We start from the raw sequence: 19,347 nt of genomic DNA on the forward strand, positions 1-19,347 counted from the left end.
AAGCTGCGATTTGGTCTTTATCGTGACCCTGCGCTGCTCCGTAAGCTATGGCGCTGTACACACATATGAAGGCGACCAAGGGACCATCACTGCGGCACCGTGCACCTTGTGCGTTAGCGATGGCCCAAGTCACTGGTAAAGGTATAGACTGATGGTCGGCGTACTCTGCGTATGGTAGGTCAATTCGATTGGGAGAAGGGTAATATTTCCACATTTTCCTCTTAATTTGGGAAATATAGTTGCTTCATTTATTATTTTTATTGTACTTTTTAGGTATTTATTTTGTTTAGATTGCAGTTGGGTACTAATATAGACCCCTACTATAAAAACAACTCACATGTATATAAGATTTTTGGCTAAGGCATCACTTACTACGAAAAGACTTATTTATTAGGGTATGATAAACTTGTCCAAAAAATGTATAATTGAAAAAATAGGAGCATGTAACACTTGTCTATATATATATATATATATATATATATATATATATATATATATATATATAATTGTTTTCTGGTGTAAAGGTAAAAAAAACAAACAAACAATAAAAATTATATAAATATTTATTTACTTACAAAATATTTTATTTTTGTATTAACTTTTACACTAGAAAACAATAATAATACTATAAAAAAAATAAAATCTAGACGAAGCATTGTACGACATTGCATTAGTCTATAGCCACATCTAATTGAGTCATCTCAAGAAACAAAGATTTGTGGACAGAATAAATTAAAATGATAGGAATTTAAGAACGCTTTCCCTTTTTTTTTTTTTTTTTTTGAAGCGGCGTAGTTGAAGTTTATGTTGTAATGAAAATAAATAACAGGTCACCTTCGGGTGTGTACTCAGCCTGTAAATGTCTCTCTTTTATTGTCACTGGGAATACATGGCACAAGAAATCTGTTCTCTGCTCAGAGGGGAGGGAGGACGGGACAGAAGGAGCAGAGCGGCCTCTGACAGCAGGTTGGGAATTGAGGAGCAGGCAGGTGGGTCAAGTGGTCTTTATCTCCTGTCACTTTATGCCTCTGTTACCAGGGAACAGACCACAGACATTAACCATCCATCTGTCCCCTGGTGACAAAGTAAAGGTGACAAGGGGAAAGCACTTACTTCTGGGATGACAAAGAAACTTCCAGTCTGCGACCACACCTTCCCTACCTGCCTTTGGAGAATCATCTGTCCATCTGTCATCCCCACACAGGGTGGAACCCAAAACACGAGGCCTAACGGACAGGACAGATTTCTGTCTGATGAAACATTAGGCAAGTTCAACTTTCATAGAACTAATGAAGTGCAAACATGATGAGCGCAGACCCTTTTCTATCACCTGTACATGTATAACGTCAGGGGCACCTGTCCTAAATAAATATTCTAATTTTTATGTACATCATTTCTAACTTTTACATCTGTTTTATGTTTATTCATTACACGGAGCAGAAAATGTCACTTTATTTCTATGAAGAGGGAGTTACTTTGGGGAGGTAGTGACTCAGCAGGAGCAGGTGGTAAAAAATAATTACCTCCTCCTCTCATACAATTAGCAGCAGACATCATAATACAATATACAGGACTGGTATTGGACTGTGATGATGCCAAGGGGCCACCAGTAAGGCCGGGGTCACACTAGACCGTAATACGGACGAGTGCTATGCGATAAAAAATCGCATAGCACTCGGCCCAATGTTAATCTATGGTTCAGCTCCCATCATCCGATATTTTCTCCACCGTATTTCGGATCCGAGGGAACTCGCAGCAGGCTGCGATTGTCAGCGTATCTCGGCCGAGACTTGCCAATGAAAGTCTATGGGTGCGAGAAAAAATCGGATTACACACGGACCATGCGTGTGCATTGCGAGAAATACGCAGCGCTGCTCTATAGAAAAGCCTGTAATTCAATTGCCGGCTTTGCATTTCTCCTGCACAAACCCGACAGGATATGAGACATGGTTTACATACAGTAAACCATCTCATATCCCCCTTTTTTTTGCATATTCCACACTACTAATGTTAGTAGTGTGTATGTGCAAAATTTCAGCACTGTAGCTGCTAAAATAAAGGGTTAAATGGCGGAAAAAATTGGCGTGGGCTCCCACGCAAATTTCTCCGCCAGAATGGTAAAGCCAGTGACTGAGGGCAGATATTAATAGCCAGGAGAGGGTCCATGGTTATTGGCCCCCCCGTGGCTAAAAACATCTGCCCCCAGCCACCCCAGAAAAGGCACATCTGGAAGATGCGCCTATTCTGGCACTTGGCCACTCTCTTCCCACTCCCTGTAGCGGTGGGCTATGGGGTAATGAAGGGTTAATGCCACCTTGCTATTGGAAGGTGACATTAAGCCAGATTAATAATGGAGAGGCGTCAATTATGACACCTATCCATTATTAATCCAATTGTTGGAAAGGGTTAAAAAACACACACACACATGATTTAAAAGTATTTTAATGCAATAAACACAGCGGTTGTTTTAATAATTTATTGCTCTCTCATTCCATTTTCAGACCCTCGCTTGGCAAAACAATAAACACACAAGATACATACCCTCTCTGATGAACTGTCACGTCCCACGAGGTAATCCATCTGAAGGGGTTAACTAATATTACAGGCAGAGCTGCGATAATCCACTCGCTCGTGCCTGTAATCCCCGGGTGCTGAAAGGAAAGCAGTGATCTATACTTACATTCAGTCGCGGTGATGCGCCCCCTGGTGGATGTCCTCATATGACCTGGAGCGTGGGAAAAAGTTCCCAGGCTGCAGTTCATGAGAACATCCAGCAGGGGCGCATCACCGCGACTGAATGTAAGTATAGATCACTGCTTTCCTTTCAGCACCCGGGGATTACAGGCACGAGCGAGTGGATTATCGCAGCTCTGCCTGTAATATTAGTTAACCCCTTCAGATGGATTACCTCGTGGGACGTGACAGTTCATCAGAGAGGGTATGTATCTTGTGTGTTTATTGTTTTGCCAAGCGAGGGTCTGAAAATGGAATGAGAGAGCAATAAATTATTAAAACAACCGCTGTGTTTATTGCATTAAAATACTTTTAAATCATGTGTGTGTGTGTTTTTTAACCCTTTCCAACAATTGGATTAATAATGGATAGGTGTCATAATTGACGCCTCTCCATTATTAATCTGGCTTAATGTCACCTTCCAATAGCAAGGTGGCATTAACCCTTCATTACCCCATAGCCCACCGCTACAGGGAGTGGGAAGAGAGTGGCCAAGTGCCAGAATAGGCGCATCTTCCAGATGTGCCTTTTCTGGGGTGGCTGGGGGCAGATGTTTTTAGCCACGGGGGGGCCAATAACCATGGACCCTCTCCTGGCTATTAATATCTGCCCTCAGTCACTGGCTTTACCATTCTGGCGGAGAAAATTGCGCGGGAGCCCACGCCAATTTTTTCCGCCATTTAACCCTTTATTTTAGCAGCTACAGTGCTGAAATTTTGCACATACACACTACTAACATTAGTAGTGTGGAATATGCAAAAAAAAGGGGGATATGAGATGGTTTACTGTATGTAAACCATGTCTCATATCCTGTCGGGTTTGTGCAGGAGAAATGCAAAGCCGGCAATTGAATTACCGGCTTTTCACAGATATCGCGCTGAATAAAATATAAATACAGAATATATATATATGTGTCTCAATGACATATATATATATATATATATATATATATATATATATATATATATATATATATATATACTGTATATATGTTTTCCCAAACATTTGAGCACATAAATCCATTAGATGTCGGTTTTGCAAGCTTGCGAGTAAATCTCGGCATACGGATGCCATACGGATGTCACACGGATGTCACACGGATCATTTGATGCGAGGAAATCGCATCCTCGCACTGCACACGGATCACTGTTTTTGAAACATTTGTGCGATTCTCGGCCGTGAAAAACAGACCGTTTTTTTATACGTTAAGTGTGTCCCCGGCCTAACATTGACTGTATAGTAACATGTGACTTATATTGCCCCCATTCACAAATTTACCTCTGCTTCTTTATAATAATAAACTGAACAGTTGTTAAATAAATGCTGCCTTTGTCTGTACATAGTGAATCAAATCTATGGTACCAACTACTACTATTATAGAGTGGGGAGCCCACCGGAGGATTCACGTGCTCTCCGGGGGGCCAGTCCGAACCCATGCAGAGCCCTTCACTAGTACGTATGGTATCTGCACCTATTTAAATAAATTATGGACAGAAAGATTTAATAAGCCAATTCTATGTCTGTACATGGTGAATCAAATGTATGGTACCAACTACTACTATTATAGAGGAGTGGGGGGCCCACCGGAGGATTCACGCGCTCTCCGGTGGGCCAGTCCGAACCTGTACATGGTGAATCAAATGTATGGTACCAACTACTACTATTATAGAGGAGTGGGGGGCCCACCGGAGGATTCACGTGCTCTCCGGTGGGCCAGTCCGAACCTGTACATGGTGAATCAAATGTATGGTACCAACTACTACTATTATAGAGGAGTGGGGGGCCCACCGGAGGATTCACGTGCTCTCCGGTGGGCCAGTCCGAACCTGTACATGGCTCTTCACTAGTACATATGGTATCTGTATCTATTAAAATGAACTATGGACAAAAAGATTTAATAAGCCAATGCTGCAATAAGCTGGAGAAATTAGCTGTGTAGTGGATAGGCCGATAGTGGCCATTGGGACCAGTGAGACTAATAACAAGTCAATGATGGTAACCTGCAACTAAACAATTGCTTTTGACAGATGAAAATCTTCCATCTTGGTGTGAAGTCCTTAAACTTGCCTATAAATATTCTGTCTTCCTATAGCTTGGTGTTAAATGAGCCTAAACCATCGGGCCGAACAGCTTTTCCTATGAAGAGTGATGTGCAGGCCAGATTGGTAATGACATGCACACAGATACAAGAGAAGCAATCATTTGATTATCAGATGCAGTCGGATCGCAGCGTACCTGCCCACTCTTCAGATGGAAGGATAACCCCCTCCCCTTAGCAGCAGCACCACCACATCATGGGTTATTATCAGTCCCTTTACTGCTACTGTTTAGTTATTTTTCTCCCCTAGCACTCTCCTTCATTACTTTGCCTCTGATTTAGCATCTGAACCCTTTTCACATTTAGTAATAACCAAATGCAAGCTGTGTACTTTAATCTTCCAAACACAGGCGCACTGCTGTGAAAATCATACACACTCCGCTCCCTGGCATTGCGTGCCCCCATCCTTTTCCATTTATATGCAAATGCTGACCTTTCACCCCAGCTGGCTGCACGAAGAATTTTCCTAAAAATGCAAATAAAAGCGTGCAGTCATTTTTACCCTCCTCCAATGTTTTATCCCTTTTTTTCCCCTCCTTCTGAGTGAGCGTACGGAGGGCTAAGCGTAAATGGCAGCAATAATTATTTTTTATGAATCCTACCGTCCATAGGAATAAGCTTTGGGCTGCATTGCCTTCTGTGCGTTAGTTATGGGGCTGCGGTAGAGGGAAGAGCGGTCCGTCCGGTTTTATTTCTAGGTAATGGACCAGCTGTGTTTTAATATTTGTGTTGGTTTTATTAATAACCATTGGTGCAGCTCCATAAACGGCAGCGGTGCCGCATGAAGACGTAAGTAATAGGAAGGCTTTATTGCAGTCATCTGAAGTTTCATTATATGTGGGCCATATATCTATAACTCTTACAGTATTTAAAGGGGGTTGTATGAACTAGGGGGCTCCAACTATTTTATAAATCGGATTTAGGGCAAGATAGATACAAGGGATGTTGAAACGTGGACACGTTCTTCCTGCTGTTCCTTTCCTATGTAAGAAGAAGAGGAAGAGCATTTGACCCAGCTCGTCTATGCTGAATAGAAGGAAGGAGCACATGTGACAGGATACTTTCTAGCCTACTGGTGGGCACATTGGGAAGATATTTGGTAATTGTCATTACCCCCCTAGTTCGGCATTAATAGACATCGGTAAAATACAACAATCTACAAGGGCTTAGGTAGTGGAAAGCTGGAACACCCCATACAGAACTCCTTCACATCTACTTTTTACACCCAGAACTTTCATTAATGACTCATGCAGACCACTGTATAACTTGGACAAGTGCCATCCATAGTTTTGACGGATAACACTCATCCCTATGGTATGCTATGGACCAAGTTGGATATCAGCATATGTGATTTACCTCCGAGAATCAGATGGCACTCTCCCATCCAGTGTTAAACTGGGATGCCAAGGGCCAACCAGTACCCAACTCCAGGGCCCCACTTTTCATGTACATGTAAATGTGACATTATCCTCAACCACAAATTTATATAACAATGGGTAGATTGTTAAATGAATAAGATGCCGCCATTATCTGGACATAGTGATTCAAGTACCTGCACAGGGGCCCACCGGAGGATTCTCCTGTGGGCCAGTCCACACCTGCTCCCATCCAAATCTAGTGGAATAAGTGCGGTCTAATTTTCGCAGACTGACAGTATAGAGAAGGTGGAGACACTTTTTTTTTGTCCTCCATCTTGGAGAAAATCGGATCCCACTCTGATCAAACTCTGATCACAGTGTGATTAGCATAATGGGACCGAATGTTCGTGGGACCCTGGCCTAATAGTTAGATTAGTTCTTAATTAACTGACTCAACATTAACATATATAATATTAATATATTAATATACTTTGCTCCTCATTTCTAATTGTAGCACTAAGATTGCCAGTTCCCCAGCACAGTGTAATTGTAGGTGCGCTCGCAGACCGCAGACCTCAAATGTCAGCCGTTTCTAGAGTGACAACAAGTACAAGGTAAATTAAATAGAAAATGATTTGTGTGCCGTGCCCTGCGGCCAGAAACCAGGACACTGACCTGTCATACAATTTCGCAGTTTTGCTAATCCCACCCATGACAGATGTATAAGGCAGGTCTATCCTGAGTAGATTATTGTGTCTGTCCTTTCTGCTGTCACTTTCTGGACAAAACTTCATCTCTCCCTCTCTCTCCTGGAGACTGTCTATGTATACTTGTCGTACAATTATAAGAGACTCTGAACCAAAGTCTCTGCTTAACATTTTCTGCGCTCGGTAAGGGAAGTCCAGAAACTTTCTCCCTCTGTGATCACTATTTCATGGATTTTCATCCTTGGGAACCTTCGGAACCGTAGGTGTGAATGATATCAGTATATAGCACTTCCTGGAAAAAAATTTAGTGACCCTTTAAAGGGAACCAGTCATGTTAAAAATGGTCTCTGATCTGCAGGCCGGATGTTATAGAGCAGGAGGAGCTGATCAGATTGATAGGCATTTTTGTGGGAAAAGGTTCAGTAAAACTTTCATTTTAATCATTGAAATCCCTGGTGTTTGTATACATAAGAGTCCAGTGGGTGGGCCTTCATAGTGATTGACAGTCTACCCTATGACTATGAATGCAGAGATATTGCAGTCACAGAGTTAGACCATCCACTGCAGTCCTAAGCATAGATATAGCTATAATTTCTAGTGAGTCTCTTCCAACCAACCTCTATATATTATTCTTCTCAGCTTCTACTTCTCCACACCATGCTGTCCACGGATGCATGGCTGACAGGTTTCCCTTATAAAGTGCAAGTTATAAGAGGATCATGTTAATATGATAGGATTTTAACCTCTAGGCTGCTACATGAGTATCACATAGTCAGCCATCATGTAAGTAGATGTCATAGTTAATATAATTTATACAATCCTCGTGACCTAGGTGTCAAGGATACATCAATGTGCTCTCTACTAATGTCTGTAATTCTAAGTTACTGTGATCCCCTAAAATAGTTCTTCTTACTCTCGTCCTATGAGCAGGGTCTTCGTATAATGTGCCCAACATAAGAAGAAGTTTCATTCCGGCCAAAGATTTGACTTGTTGGGATCGAGTGGACACTTCTATGTTCCTTCCCAGGTATAGTATTCTCAGAAGTTTGGAGGCATCAGTACTTTTTCCTCTCCAATTACGTAATTTCGAAGTTTGTGTTTTTTTGGGGTTTTCTGTGTCTCCTTTGATATAATTTTCACGAGTCTAGGTTTATTAAAAGGGAATTCAGCTTTAGTTGGGTCTTCATTGAATAAGACAATGTCTATATCCCCCATTCCTTGACATTAAAATTATATCATTAAGATTTGATCACTTCAACACGGCGGCCGTGACATGTGTGCATATGAAAAATGATGAGTATACAGCCATAGGCAGAGGGAACGCTTGACATATTAAATATACATTGGAAATGATATGGAAATGATATTCAATGTGGGGACTCTCTAGACATTAATGTGGTTTAAATATTTGATGGGAGGAGATACGGTGCACGGGGCAGGTTCATTTACTTTGTTTTTATGCGGTATGCGCTTTTATAAAAAGATCTGATATACACACATTTCTTCCAAAGCTTCAGCTTTATAAGTAAACAGTAATTGTCAGTCAACCCATAGGCCAAACAGCCCTTTTGGCCATAAAATTTCATCCATAAGGTGAGTAGATGTACCAATAAACAATGGGATCCAACATTTTGAGTTGCAGTTAAAGGGGTTGTCCATTGAATATTGTATTTATGTTTTAAAGATTATACTGGTTTCAAAAAAAGAAAGAAAAATATGTGAATTTTTCACCCCCCACTGCAACTCTTGTTGTGAGATATAGCTGGTCCCCATTGGTTTGTTTTTTCTGTTCATGTCTAAACGCACCGAAAATGGCAGGAATTGTCCACTCGGCCAAACACAGGGTATTCTGGCGACCCACCTCACCCTCTGATTTGCCTTTTCCTCTCATTTCTGGATTTAAGGACCAGAGAGGACTATGTAAGAGCATTAAACAACCTGCGTGAGATTGATCATGATGAGTAAAACTGTTTAAACATTTTTTAAAACTCAGTCTGCAGTTTAAATAAAAGAAAACTCTTAAAAAAGTAATCCCAACAATCACATGATTATCGCTAAGATCGGCACAAGCCTCTCCAGAAATACTCGGCCTTGATGATAAAACCTGTTCTTCCAACTTCCAAACTGTTCTTCACATCAGTCACTGGTTCCTCCAAGATTTGCTGAAATACTCTGCAGCGCTGTGAACATTCTGATCACCTGATTAAAGCTGACACAGTTGTACCAAACATAAGAAGCGCCTTTCGTTCAGGGGCACAGGTTTTATTCTTTCTTAAAACGGGTCCGGAAGGCCAAAAAAGCAAGTAGGAAATGAGAAGCAGCTGTGCTCATTGCACAATCTGGACAAGCTGATTATAAATGTAATGGCAATTGAGGCAGGAGAGGGGCTGTTGATCCCGTAAATGCCGGCTTTTAAATAAATTACAGTGAAGGGATCAAAAGAAAAAAAGGGGTTAATCATGGAAGATGTGTAAAGCGGAGAGCGTGTGCGCTGAGCGAGGGGCGGGATGTTGCAGACTCAGCTACCTCTGATCACCACGTGACTTCCAGCAATAATTCAAAAGCATCTTGGACTAATTCACCCCTATCTAGTATCACAGCAGTCATTTGGGTTTTCTTTTTCTTTTCAAACCAGCAATAAATGGCTGAACTGAAATGACGAAGGAGGAAAATTGATTTTTTTTTTCGAGCAAACCATTGCTTGGCAGATATTTCTAGCAGGAAGGAAAGTTCTTCGGTGCTCAATCCGGAAAATGCAATGTAGCTGATTCAGCTCTGTTTTCACCATAAAGCTCTTAGCTCTAAAGGGCCTTGTCCGTCACCAAAGATAATAATGTGATATACGGCATAGATGTGATTGCTGCGGTTACCCTAGCACGCAGGGAGCTGAAGTTTAACTCTATATCGCACTACAATTCTTTATAGCTACATAGTAGGACACAGATGGGCCTTCCTCGATAAAGGCTTCATTCCTGTAGCTTTGTCCGTCCACTGTTTTTGCTGAGGTCTGGTTGGGACAGAAGGGCACAATAGAGAAATGAGAGAGGGTAAGAGTGATGTAGTGCTCACCTGGGAGGATTGTGTAGGGACACAACACCTACATGGGCTTTAGAATCCACGGCGGTGGCCCCAGTGGCTGGAGGAAATATTCTACCAGACAGCAATTCACTTTCGTGGAGAGGGCACGGTACCTGGGCTGCGTGTGCGGAAATGAAGAATCCTCGATGGTACAAAATGAATGTTTTTTAGCTTAAAACAGGAGCCCGTCTGGTGCTGAAACGCGTTGGTGTAATAAAAATCTTCATTTTGTATTATCAAGGATTCTTAATTTCTGCATACGCATCCTAGGTACTGTGCTGGTACTGGTGGTGAATGTGACATTGTTTTTTTCATCTTGAAAAATCCACCTATCTGGTGCCGAAACGCGTTAGTGTAATAAAAACCTTCATTTTGTACAGGTACTGTGACCTCTCCATAAAAGTGCATCCTCTGTGATGTTCTTTATTTTGTGGTAGTTTGCTGAAGAAACTGATGCCACAACTAATCCTATACATTCCTATACAATCAAATCCAAGCATCCAGCCATCACATTTTGCACCAGATTGATCCAGGAGCTCGACCAAAACACATGCACCATTTTTTGACATGACTGGTACAAGAAGTTCTCTCTAAAATCACTTTAGCCAAGGCCTGAAACAAGAGGCTGGACACAAGTGATATTTGGGAAAGCGGCCAAAGCTGGAACAGCATAAGATTTGCCATAATAACAATATGACAATGATAGTTAATTCTTTTTTTTAGCTCTCTGTTTCCAATACAGTTTGCAGTCATCACTTTATAATGCCAGTATCAATTTAATGTTCCTAAAATTGTGCCAATGCAAGAATAATAGATGATACATCCGCATCCTACATTACAGAACAGAACATGCGGCACCGGCGGGGGTCATTGCTGCTGACTCACTGACGGCACAACTCTAAGTGGCCAAAAAGGCATAAGTGATGAATAATACTTCTAAATCCCATTCCTATATTAGAGTATGACCAATGATAGGTACCTGTAATGTATTACTTATCATCGAAAGTCAGTCATATGGCTAATCTCTTCTAAGAATATCATACCCAGAAGAATCAAACGTGGCCAGAACATAGAGCCAACATCTCAATGAGTCATTCTTGGAGCTACTAGAAATATTTATTTCCAGTTCAATGACATGAAATGGTTAAGAGTGAAAGGCCCCTTTTATTTTTCTTCTAGAAGCAATGTTTTCATTGAACTAATATCAATGGCTTCTCCTTTCCATGGAGGCTCAAGCCTCATGGCTCCATCAAAAGATTGTTCCTTCTCTGAAAATTCCAGCCTTCTTCTTCTTCTCTTGCTCCTTTCAGTTTATTGGTCTCTGATGAAGTCTCAGCTGTTTAATTCCCAGTAATTATGGATAGCCTGAAACGTCTGGTGAAAAGTCACCTGGTCCTACAAGCCACCTCCCAGCCCCCTGTAACCTCGCTTGGAGTGATGAGCTGTGAAAATCAGCTCCTGGCGAGTTCATTTGTAAAACAATGGAAAGCAGAGCCTGGAACAACTATAAAAAGCTTATGAATGTATCAAGCAACAAAGGGAGATTGAGATTGTCAGGCATTTGTCCTTTACGCCAACATAATGAAGACACAAGTAGAGCTCCAAAGAAAGACACTTAACCCACAGCGGTGCTTTAGAGTTTTCATGTACTGTGTTGTATATTACCGATATGAACAAGCTGAAAGAATGATTACTTCACACTGAGCTCATATTCTTCCAAGTCTCATATATTTCATCCGTTTCTCTTATGTACCACTTCTTAGTAGTTATTAAGAATATGTCGCTTCTAGAAATAAACATGTCACATATTGAATATGCTATGTTTTCCACAAAACTGAAATGTCCACCTGCATGAAACATGTACCCATCAAACAAGTATTCCTGTGGGTCAATAATGGGACAAGAGGAAGTAACTTATAGGCATGAAAGAAGCTGGAATACATCTCACATGGAACTTCTCAGAAAACTTATTAAATAGAACCTCTCAGCACAATTTTGCATATTAACGTAAAGGCATGGCCATAATGGCGCTGTTATGCAGATTAAATAGATACCTTTAGTGAAGACACCTGCATGGTGATTGTTCTTTAATCAGCATTTGACGTTTGGGTGTAATAAGCTTTCAACGCATAGGAAAGGGACTGTGGGTAGGGTCTTTGGATTTTGCCACGGCCCCACCGCCTGCCCTTATCTTTTTTATCTGCCTCCTGTTTGAATGTTTGTGCCGGTGCAGTCCTCTCCGTGGGTGGCGCATGCGCAGATTGACCTCTTGGATGTCTTCAGTAAAATGGAGCCAGCGGCGGTCCATCCGTAGACTGAGCTCTCGGCTCCATGACCAGCCAAAATTTAAATCTGCGAATGCGACGCCACTGGCATCATTTTACTTTGAGGTCAATGTGCGCAAGCACTAACTGAAGAGTGGATGGCACCAGTGCAAACTTTCAAATAGGATGCACATACTGAGACCAGAGGCAGAAGGACGGGCCGGGGCAGGACCTGAAGACCAAATCTACAGTCCCACCCGAATGCACCGAAAGATTATTACATCCAAACTTCAAATGCTGATTAAAGAACAATCACCATGCAGATCTTTCAGTAAAGGTATCTATTTGATCTATATAACAGCTCTATTGTGGCCATTCCTTTACTTTAACATGCAAAATTGTGCTGACAAGTTCTCTTTAAGATAAAAGGTTAGAGAAAAAACATTGAAGAGTTCTGAAAGTAAAGAAGAGAAAAGTTGCTGTTTTTACACTCTCTAGGCTCTTGGATAAGATCTATATTCCCTTCAAGAATGGCAGACTGCAGTGAATCCCAGAGGATTAATTTAATGGAAAACCATTCAATAAAGAATCAGGGTGGAGTTTTTACCCACTTACAACAACAAGAGCATTCTTGTGGCGTAGACCAATGTTTGATGTCATCATCATTGATATGAAATGTGATACATCAGATAAATGCATAATAGAACTGAATCACTTCTACTCATGTGAATGGAAATGATAAAGCCAATTAAATTATTTGGAGTGACCCAGCTTCTCTTGTTTGGGTCGCTCTCTTTCAGCGGATACTTCATATGTATCGCCAAAGGTCATACAGTCTCCCTGGATAGGGGATACCTACATCCGCCATGGATTTATTTTTCTATTCAGATTTTGTTGGACTTGATTGAAAATGACTTTTGACCTGCAAGTTCTATTATTTCGGGACTTGTTGGCTACAGGTCTTTATATACAGTTGTAAATGAGATTTCTTTTTGGACTCGGTAATCGTTATGTTGGTGAATCCTTTGTTACTTGATTGTTCTGAATTTCTTTTCAATAAAAACCAGATTAAACATAAAGCCAATTAATGGCAATGAGATCCAACGTTTTTGGAATGTCCATAGTGTATACCTGTACAGCAACAGTACACGGTAACACAGCAAGTAATTACACCTACATTCAGAAAACTGAGCCTATATGTCACTGATTACGAGAGTTTACCAACTTATTTTCTCACATCAGAAGGTCTTGTCCACTGACTGGAAGTAAGAGGTGGCCTTAAAAGTTTAACTTATATAAGGAGATCAGGCTACTGTAACCTTGATATGGAGTTTATAAAAGAACTAGTCATTAAGGCACGACCAAGTGACAAAACTAAGAGTTTAAGGACAAAAATGGAGTAAGCAGGTGGCTGGCTATAAGACGCTATCAACACAAGACTGTATCAAAAGCCACATCTCCAAGTCATAAAATATATCAAAATACATAGAATACAAAGTTACAAATGAGCGGAAGACTATAAGATGCTATCACAAGGAGATACCATTCCTTCCAGACTTCCACCTGGTTCAAAACTTACATATATAAATACTTTTATGCCCCAAAAAAGACAAAAGTATTCTAGGAGTGATAATGTTACAACTTTGCACAAATGTCCTGTTGTATCTTCTCTATTTTGTGCTCCTGTCTAGTAATTCCTTTGTAAACTCGCCTGACGAAGGAGCCTCTGTGATCTGAAAGCTTACAATTATCATTAAACATATCACTCCTGGAATACTTTTGTCATATTTTTGGGCATAAAAGTATTTACATAGATTTTTCTGGCTAATACGGTCATGCAATTTAATTTTTTATTGCATATCAAAACCCTAATCTTAAAAGTCTATGAAATATTAAGCTAGAACTTTAAAAAAGAATCAAGTTATTCAGCAATGTCAATTCACAATTAAAGGGGGAATAGATTAAAGGAGGACTAGAGGAATAAATACCCTTGTACCCTGCTTCTTCTCACACAAAGAAAGGATTATGGAAGACAATAAATACATTAGAATATTCCAGATTCCAGGTATTATGGATTCCTTGAATGTGATGTGGGAATCCACTGACAATATGGCTAAATAGTTTATAGTATTTTAATGAGGTTTGCAATCCCTATAAAGCTGTGATTCAGTGCTCCCAAGGGAGGTGCTCTGATTGGTCAGGCAGAGTTAAAGGCTTAGCCTGGGGCTCTGTATGTGTAGGAGGGAGGGTGACAGGACCCTTCTTTTGCCCTGGGCAGTGTGGCATGGATAATTCATACGTAGCATTTATGGAATACCCCACATGAAAGATAAAGAAGAAATGTTACAGACTTGACACTATGCAAAGCCAATGGAAAACCGAGCACTGCTGCCGAAGCTGGCAAATTCTCATCCATGTGATGAAACTTCCTTACTAGTTTTATATATAGATCTCAGGACGTTCAGTTTTATCCAATGATCTTAGAATAAAACAAAGATTCGAACGACGAGACAGAGAGCGATCAGCTAGAAAAGCATTAAAAAGTAGCACAGATAGTTATGTACCCAAATACAGAGTGTGTGTGCGTGTGTATATAATGTGTGTAATATGTTTGTGTAATGAGTGTGTAATATTCGTATCTATATGTAGTATGTGTGTGTATTGTGTGTGTAAATTTTGTATGTGTAATGTGTGTTTGTGTGTAATGTGTGTATATTAGTGATATGTGTGTAATATGTGCATATGTGTGTAATGTGCGTGTGTAATGTGTGTATATTGGTGAAATGTGTTTAATGTGTGTGTGTAATATGGGTATATGTGTGTACATGTGTGTAATGTGCGTGTGTAATGTGTGTTTGTACAAAGAGCTTTATAAATAGTATTTTTGTTGAAACAAAAAAAACATTCACATAAAACATTGTGTGTAAAAAGTTAAATAAAATGTAAAAGCAGCACAAAGAAGCAGAGATCATTGATAACGAGTTTACTTAAAATAATCGCTTGGTACGGCACACTTGTATACTAGAAGGATTGCAGATGTAAATGCAGAAGTTCTTGTTACACAGGACATAATACACAATCCTATTGTGTGGCATCACGTCGTACATGTATCATGTAGGCAACCGCCACATTGTTATATAGTCTGCTGAACTTAATGGGCTGTAGTACTGCAGGGGACAAGCCATTGTGTGTCCTTTCCCCACACACACACGCAGGCAAATGGTGGCCTTGTTGCTTGCAGTGCTTGCCTCTCATCCCACAATAATCACAGGATACAAAGCATTATGGGGCAGGGAGGCTGCTCCCAGCTTTGGTTTCTATGACAGCATGGAAGGCTCAGAGTGCAAACCTCTGATTCCCGGATTCCAGGTTCTTTGTTTGCCATTAATTAAAGTGACCATATGGAGCAAGCTGATAATGGAAGCAGATGATCCAGTAGAGAGAGGAAAAAATGAATTTGAAGCAGGAAACTGGTCTGAAAAGGATTGTGTGGCTCTATGCAGATTTAAATATGAGCTGGGGGGTGGGGGTGGTCTTGACAATGGATGTCAGATCTCGTACTAGGGGGAGATCACACAAATGACAACACGCAGGCGCTCTCATAGCTAAATACTACGACTGGTGGAGGCAGAAACGCTTAATTTGGCAAGAAATATCAGATATCCACATCACAAAAAAGCCACAACCCAAACAGCACAATATATGGGAATACAACCCAACTTCTCTCAGGACTGTAGGTGACTGCACAACTTTCTTCTTGTCACCAACTGTAACAATGTGTCCCTTCCACAATCCCCCTCTCTCTCCCCAGCTCTGGTGTCACCTTCCCAGCAGATGGTACATAAACTTTCTACAGGAGAAGAACTGAACCTGGGTCCTGTAAACTCTGTAGAGATAGTGGACCATGTATCTGCAGAGCTGGGAGGAGATGGGGTGGAGGCTTTGTCTCTCTGGAAGTGTTTCTCCATTTGTGTTGTTTGTTCTAAACATGTCCATTAGTTACACCAGGATTTGCCTTGACCCAGAAAGCAGTCAGGGCCCCAAGACAACATTCAGTACGAGCGTACAACTCCTCCACAGAGTTCTCTTAAGTAACAGTCCTTCCAGAGGGGTGTGGAGGGGTCTCCCCTGCAAAAATAACAGGCAGGGTCCTCCAGAGCCTAGGTCACAGAGGAGGTGGACAGCAGCAGCCAGGAGCAGCAGCCAGGAGCAGCAGCCAGGAGCTGTCCATAGTGCTGTCCATGGTGCTGTCCATGGTGCTGTCCATGGTGCTGACACACTGGAGCTGCTCGGGCAGAGCCCCCCACACAATGTGACTTACCTCCATCACAATGACATCATGGGCAGCAGGCAGGGATGTGCATGGCTATGGAGTCCAGGGCTTCCTCGGAGCTCAGGCTGTTTGTTGCTCCCACTTATAGCTCCCTGGCCCTCGCACCGAGCACTTCTGCTGGCTGGGGGCTCATTCCTGTACTGACCAGGCTCATGAGCAGACCCGGCTCACACAGGGTGGGGGTCTCCACAACTCCAGCCGCGCAAATGGATCTGTTTACTCTCCGAGGTGAAGGGAATTTACAGTACAGCATCAAAAAAGATGGAGCAGCTCACTTCCTCCGGGGAGACGGTGGGCAGGCCCAGCTCTGCCCAGCAGCCGGTTATTGCCAGCGCTCCAGTCAGCAGAAGGTGCCGGCCTCATCCGAGCCGATTAATAATTCATATGCACGGTCGCTGGAGCTTCTGCGGTGGGGAGGGCGCACAGGGGGTGTGTGCATATTACAACTGTCAGAGGCACCACCCCTCTGCAATGACAGCTTTTGGTAGAGTCCAATAATTTCTAATAGAAAAGACTCAGCAGATGATAGATGCCTTGTGTGCACACAGCTAAGCCAAAGTTGTTCTGGGGGTCCACTCCTGGCGGGCACGGGTGACCTTCCCCCCTTGGCACCAACATACAACTTTGCACTGCTCCACGATGACCCCCACAGCCTCTCCCCAGCTCCTGACAGTCCTAGCAGCACAGTAAACAACTACACATGTCACCAGCAGCGAGAAAATGGAGTATTTAACTGCTTGATGACCACAGCCCTGCAGCTAAGCTTACTCCAGGGATAGCAGCCTGAGCTTAGGACCCTCAACACACAATCAGACAATGGTCCGTATAGTAAGTCACTGCGATCACTAGTTACCGGCAGAAAGCCTCATACCACCCTGCCACAGCCGGCTTCCATCCTGCCACCATCCTGCCCCAACCCTGCCTCCATCCTGCCCCAACTCTGCCACCATCCTGTTATTACCCTGCCTCCATCCTGTTATTACCCTGCCACAGTCCTGCCACCACCCTGCCTCCATCCTGCCCCAACTCTGCCACCATCCTGTTATTACCCTGCCACAGTCCTGCCACCACCCTGCCACCATCCTGCCCCAACTCTGCCACCATCCTGTTATTACCCTGCCACTACCCTGCCTCCATCCTGTTATTACCCTGCCACAGCCTGCCCCAACCCTGCCTCCATCCTATTACCCTGCCACCATCCCTGCCTCCATCCTGCCCCAACCCTGCCACCATCCTGTTATTACCCTGCCACAGTCTTGCTACCATCCTGCCACAATCCAGCCCCAACCCGGCAACAATCCTATCTGCTGCACTTTACTTCAGTCATTTCTAAGCAATAAAAAGCAAATGCAGCAGGATTCCTGCATAGATCAGAAGCTATCAGTCCACCCTTTCTTCATGAGGGGGGACCACAAGATATTACACAACGACCGATGCCAGAATGGAGCGATAAATGCAGATTCACAACACACCTGCTCATCCGAGTAAGGCATGTACTCACATAACACGCACATGTATACGGATGTGACACGGAGCTCTCCTATATAGTTTTCTATTCCATAGGACTGCAGGTAAAAAGCTAAGACTACTGCACTTTGTTACTCCAGTGACTGGCTACAAGGTTTCCAAGAAGCAGTTACACACACACCACACAAAGTACTCTCATACTCAGTACATTCACAAACCACAGACACAAAGAACACACACCGTACACTCACACACATTACACACACTCACACACATTACACACACTCACACACATTACACACACTCACACACATTACACACACTCACACACATTACACACACTCACACACAGTACACTCACACACATTACACACACTCACACACAGTACACTCACACACATTACACACACTCACACACAGTACACTCACACACATTACACACACTCACACACAGTACACTCACACACATTACACACACTCACACACATTACACACACTCACACACAGTACACTCACACTTCACAAAGACACCTCCCCCACACACAGTTCACTCACACAAAGTAAACAGACAGTACACTCACACTCCACATAATACACTCACACACAGTACACTCACACTCCACATAATACACTCACACATCACACACCGTACAGTCACACATTACACATCACTCACACATTACACATCACTCACAGTCCTCTCACACTATCTTTGATATCATTAATAGAATACGAATATATATTAATGCTACAAGTCAGAGGACTTTCCTGAAGCGTTCCTGCCCATCTCAGGCTGAGACTTGCTGGTCCTCAGGGTCAGGACTGGGCTGGTAATACGTGCAGACCTTATTGTCACCTGACCTTCCTACCTGTGACCATATGAATCACTCAGCCAAGAAGACCAGAGGAGGCCCAGAGAAAGCTGCAATGGTGGAAGTAGCAGTGATAAAGCAGTAACACTGCAGTATTACACAGACGTCCTTCTATGCTGCGTTCATCAAAGCCTGCACATAATATAATAGATCACTGAGCTGTAAAGATTGTGGAAATAATAACATAATAATAAATACAATCATGTTACTTGGAAGATCAGGGCAAATAAAGCACAACTAATCCCAGCATGTCACTCCGGGGCGGTGGAGGGCTGGTGGAGCCTGTGCCGGGCGTTCAGCACCACCGGCTCCGGACAGCTCCCGGCTCATTACCCGGGGCCGAGGCGCCTCACCCGGCTGTGTGCTGACGGGCCGGGCCCACATTATCCATGGCAACACTGCCCACATGTTCCTCCCGGGACCAGAGGTGTGTAGCC

General features: G+C 42.6%; 1 protein-coding gene across 2 annotated transcripts in view; it reads right to left on the minus strand.

Moving 5' to 3' along the window:
• Positions 1–16,961, minus strand: part of MYT1 (myelin transcription factor 1) — a 91,676-nt gene extending 74,715 nt beyond the window's left edge. For both annotated transcript variants that reach the window (XM_077252954.1, XM_077252953.1), the window contains exon 1: positions 16,560–16,961. The gene's annotated coding sequence lies outside the window, so the exon portion shown is untranslated. The remainder of the gene's footprint in view (positions 1–16,559) is intronic.
• Positions 16,962–19,347: the final 2,386 nt, after the last annotated feature.

This window comes from Ranitomeya variabilis, chromosome 4 (genome assembly GCF_051348905.1).
Source record: "Ranitomeya variabilis isolate aRanVar5 chromosome 4, aRanVar5.hap1, whole genome shotgun sequence".
Lineage (NCBI taxonomy): Eukaryota > Metazoa > Chordata > Amphibia > Anura > Dendrobatidae > Ranitomeya > Ranitomeya variabilis.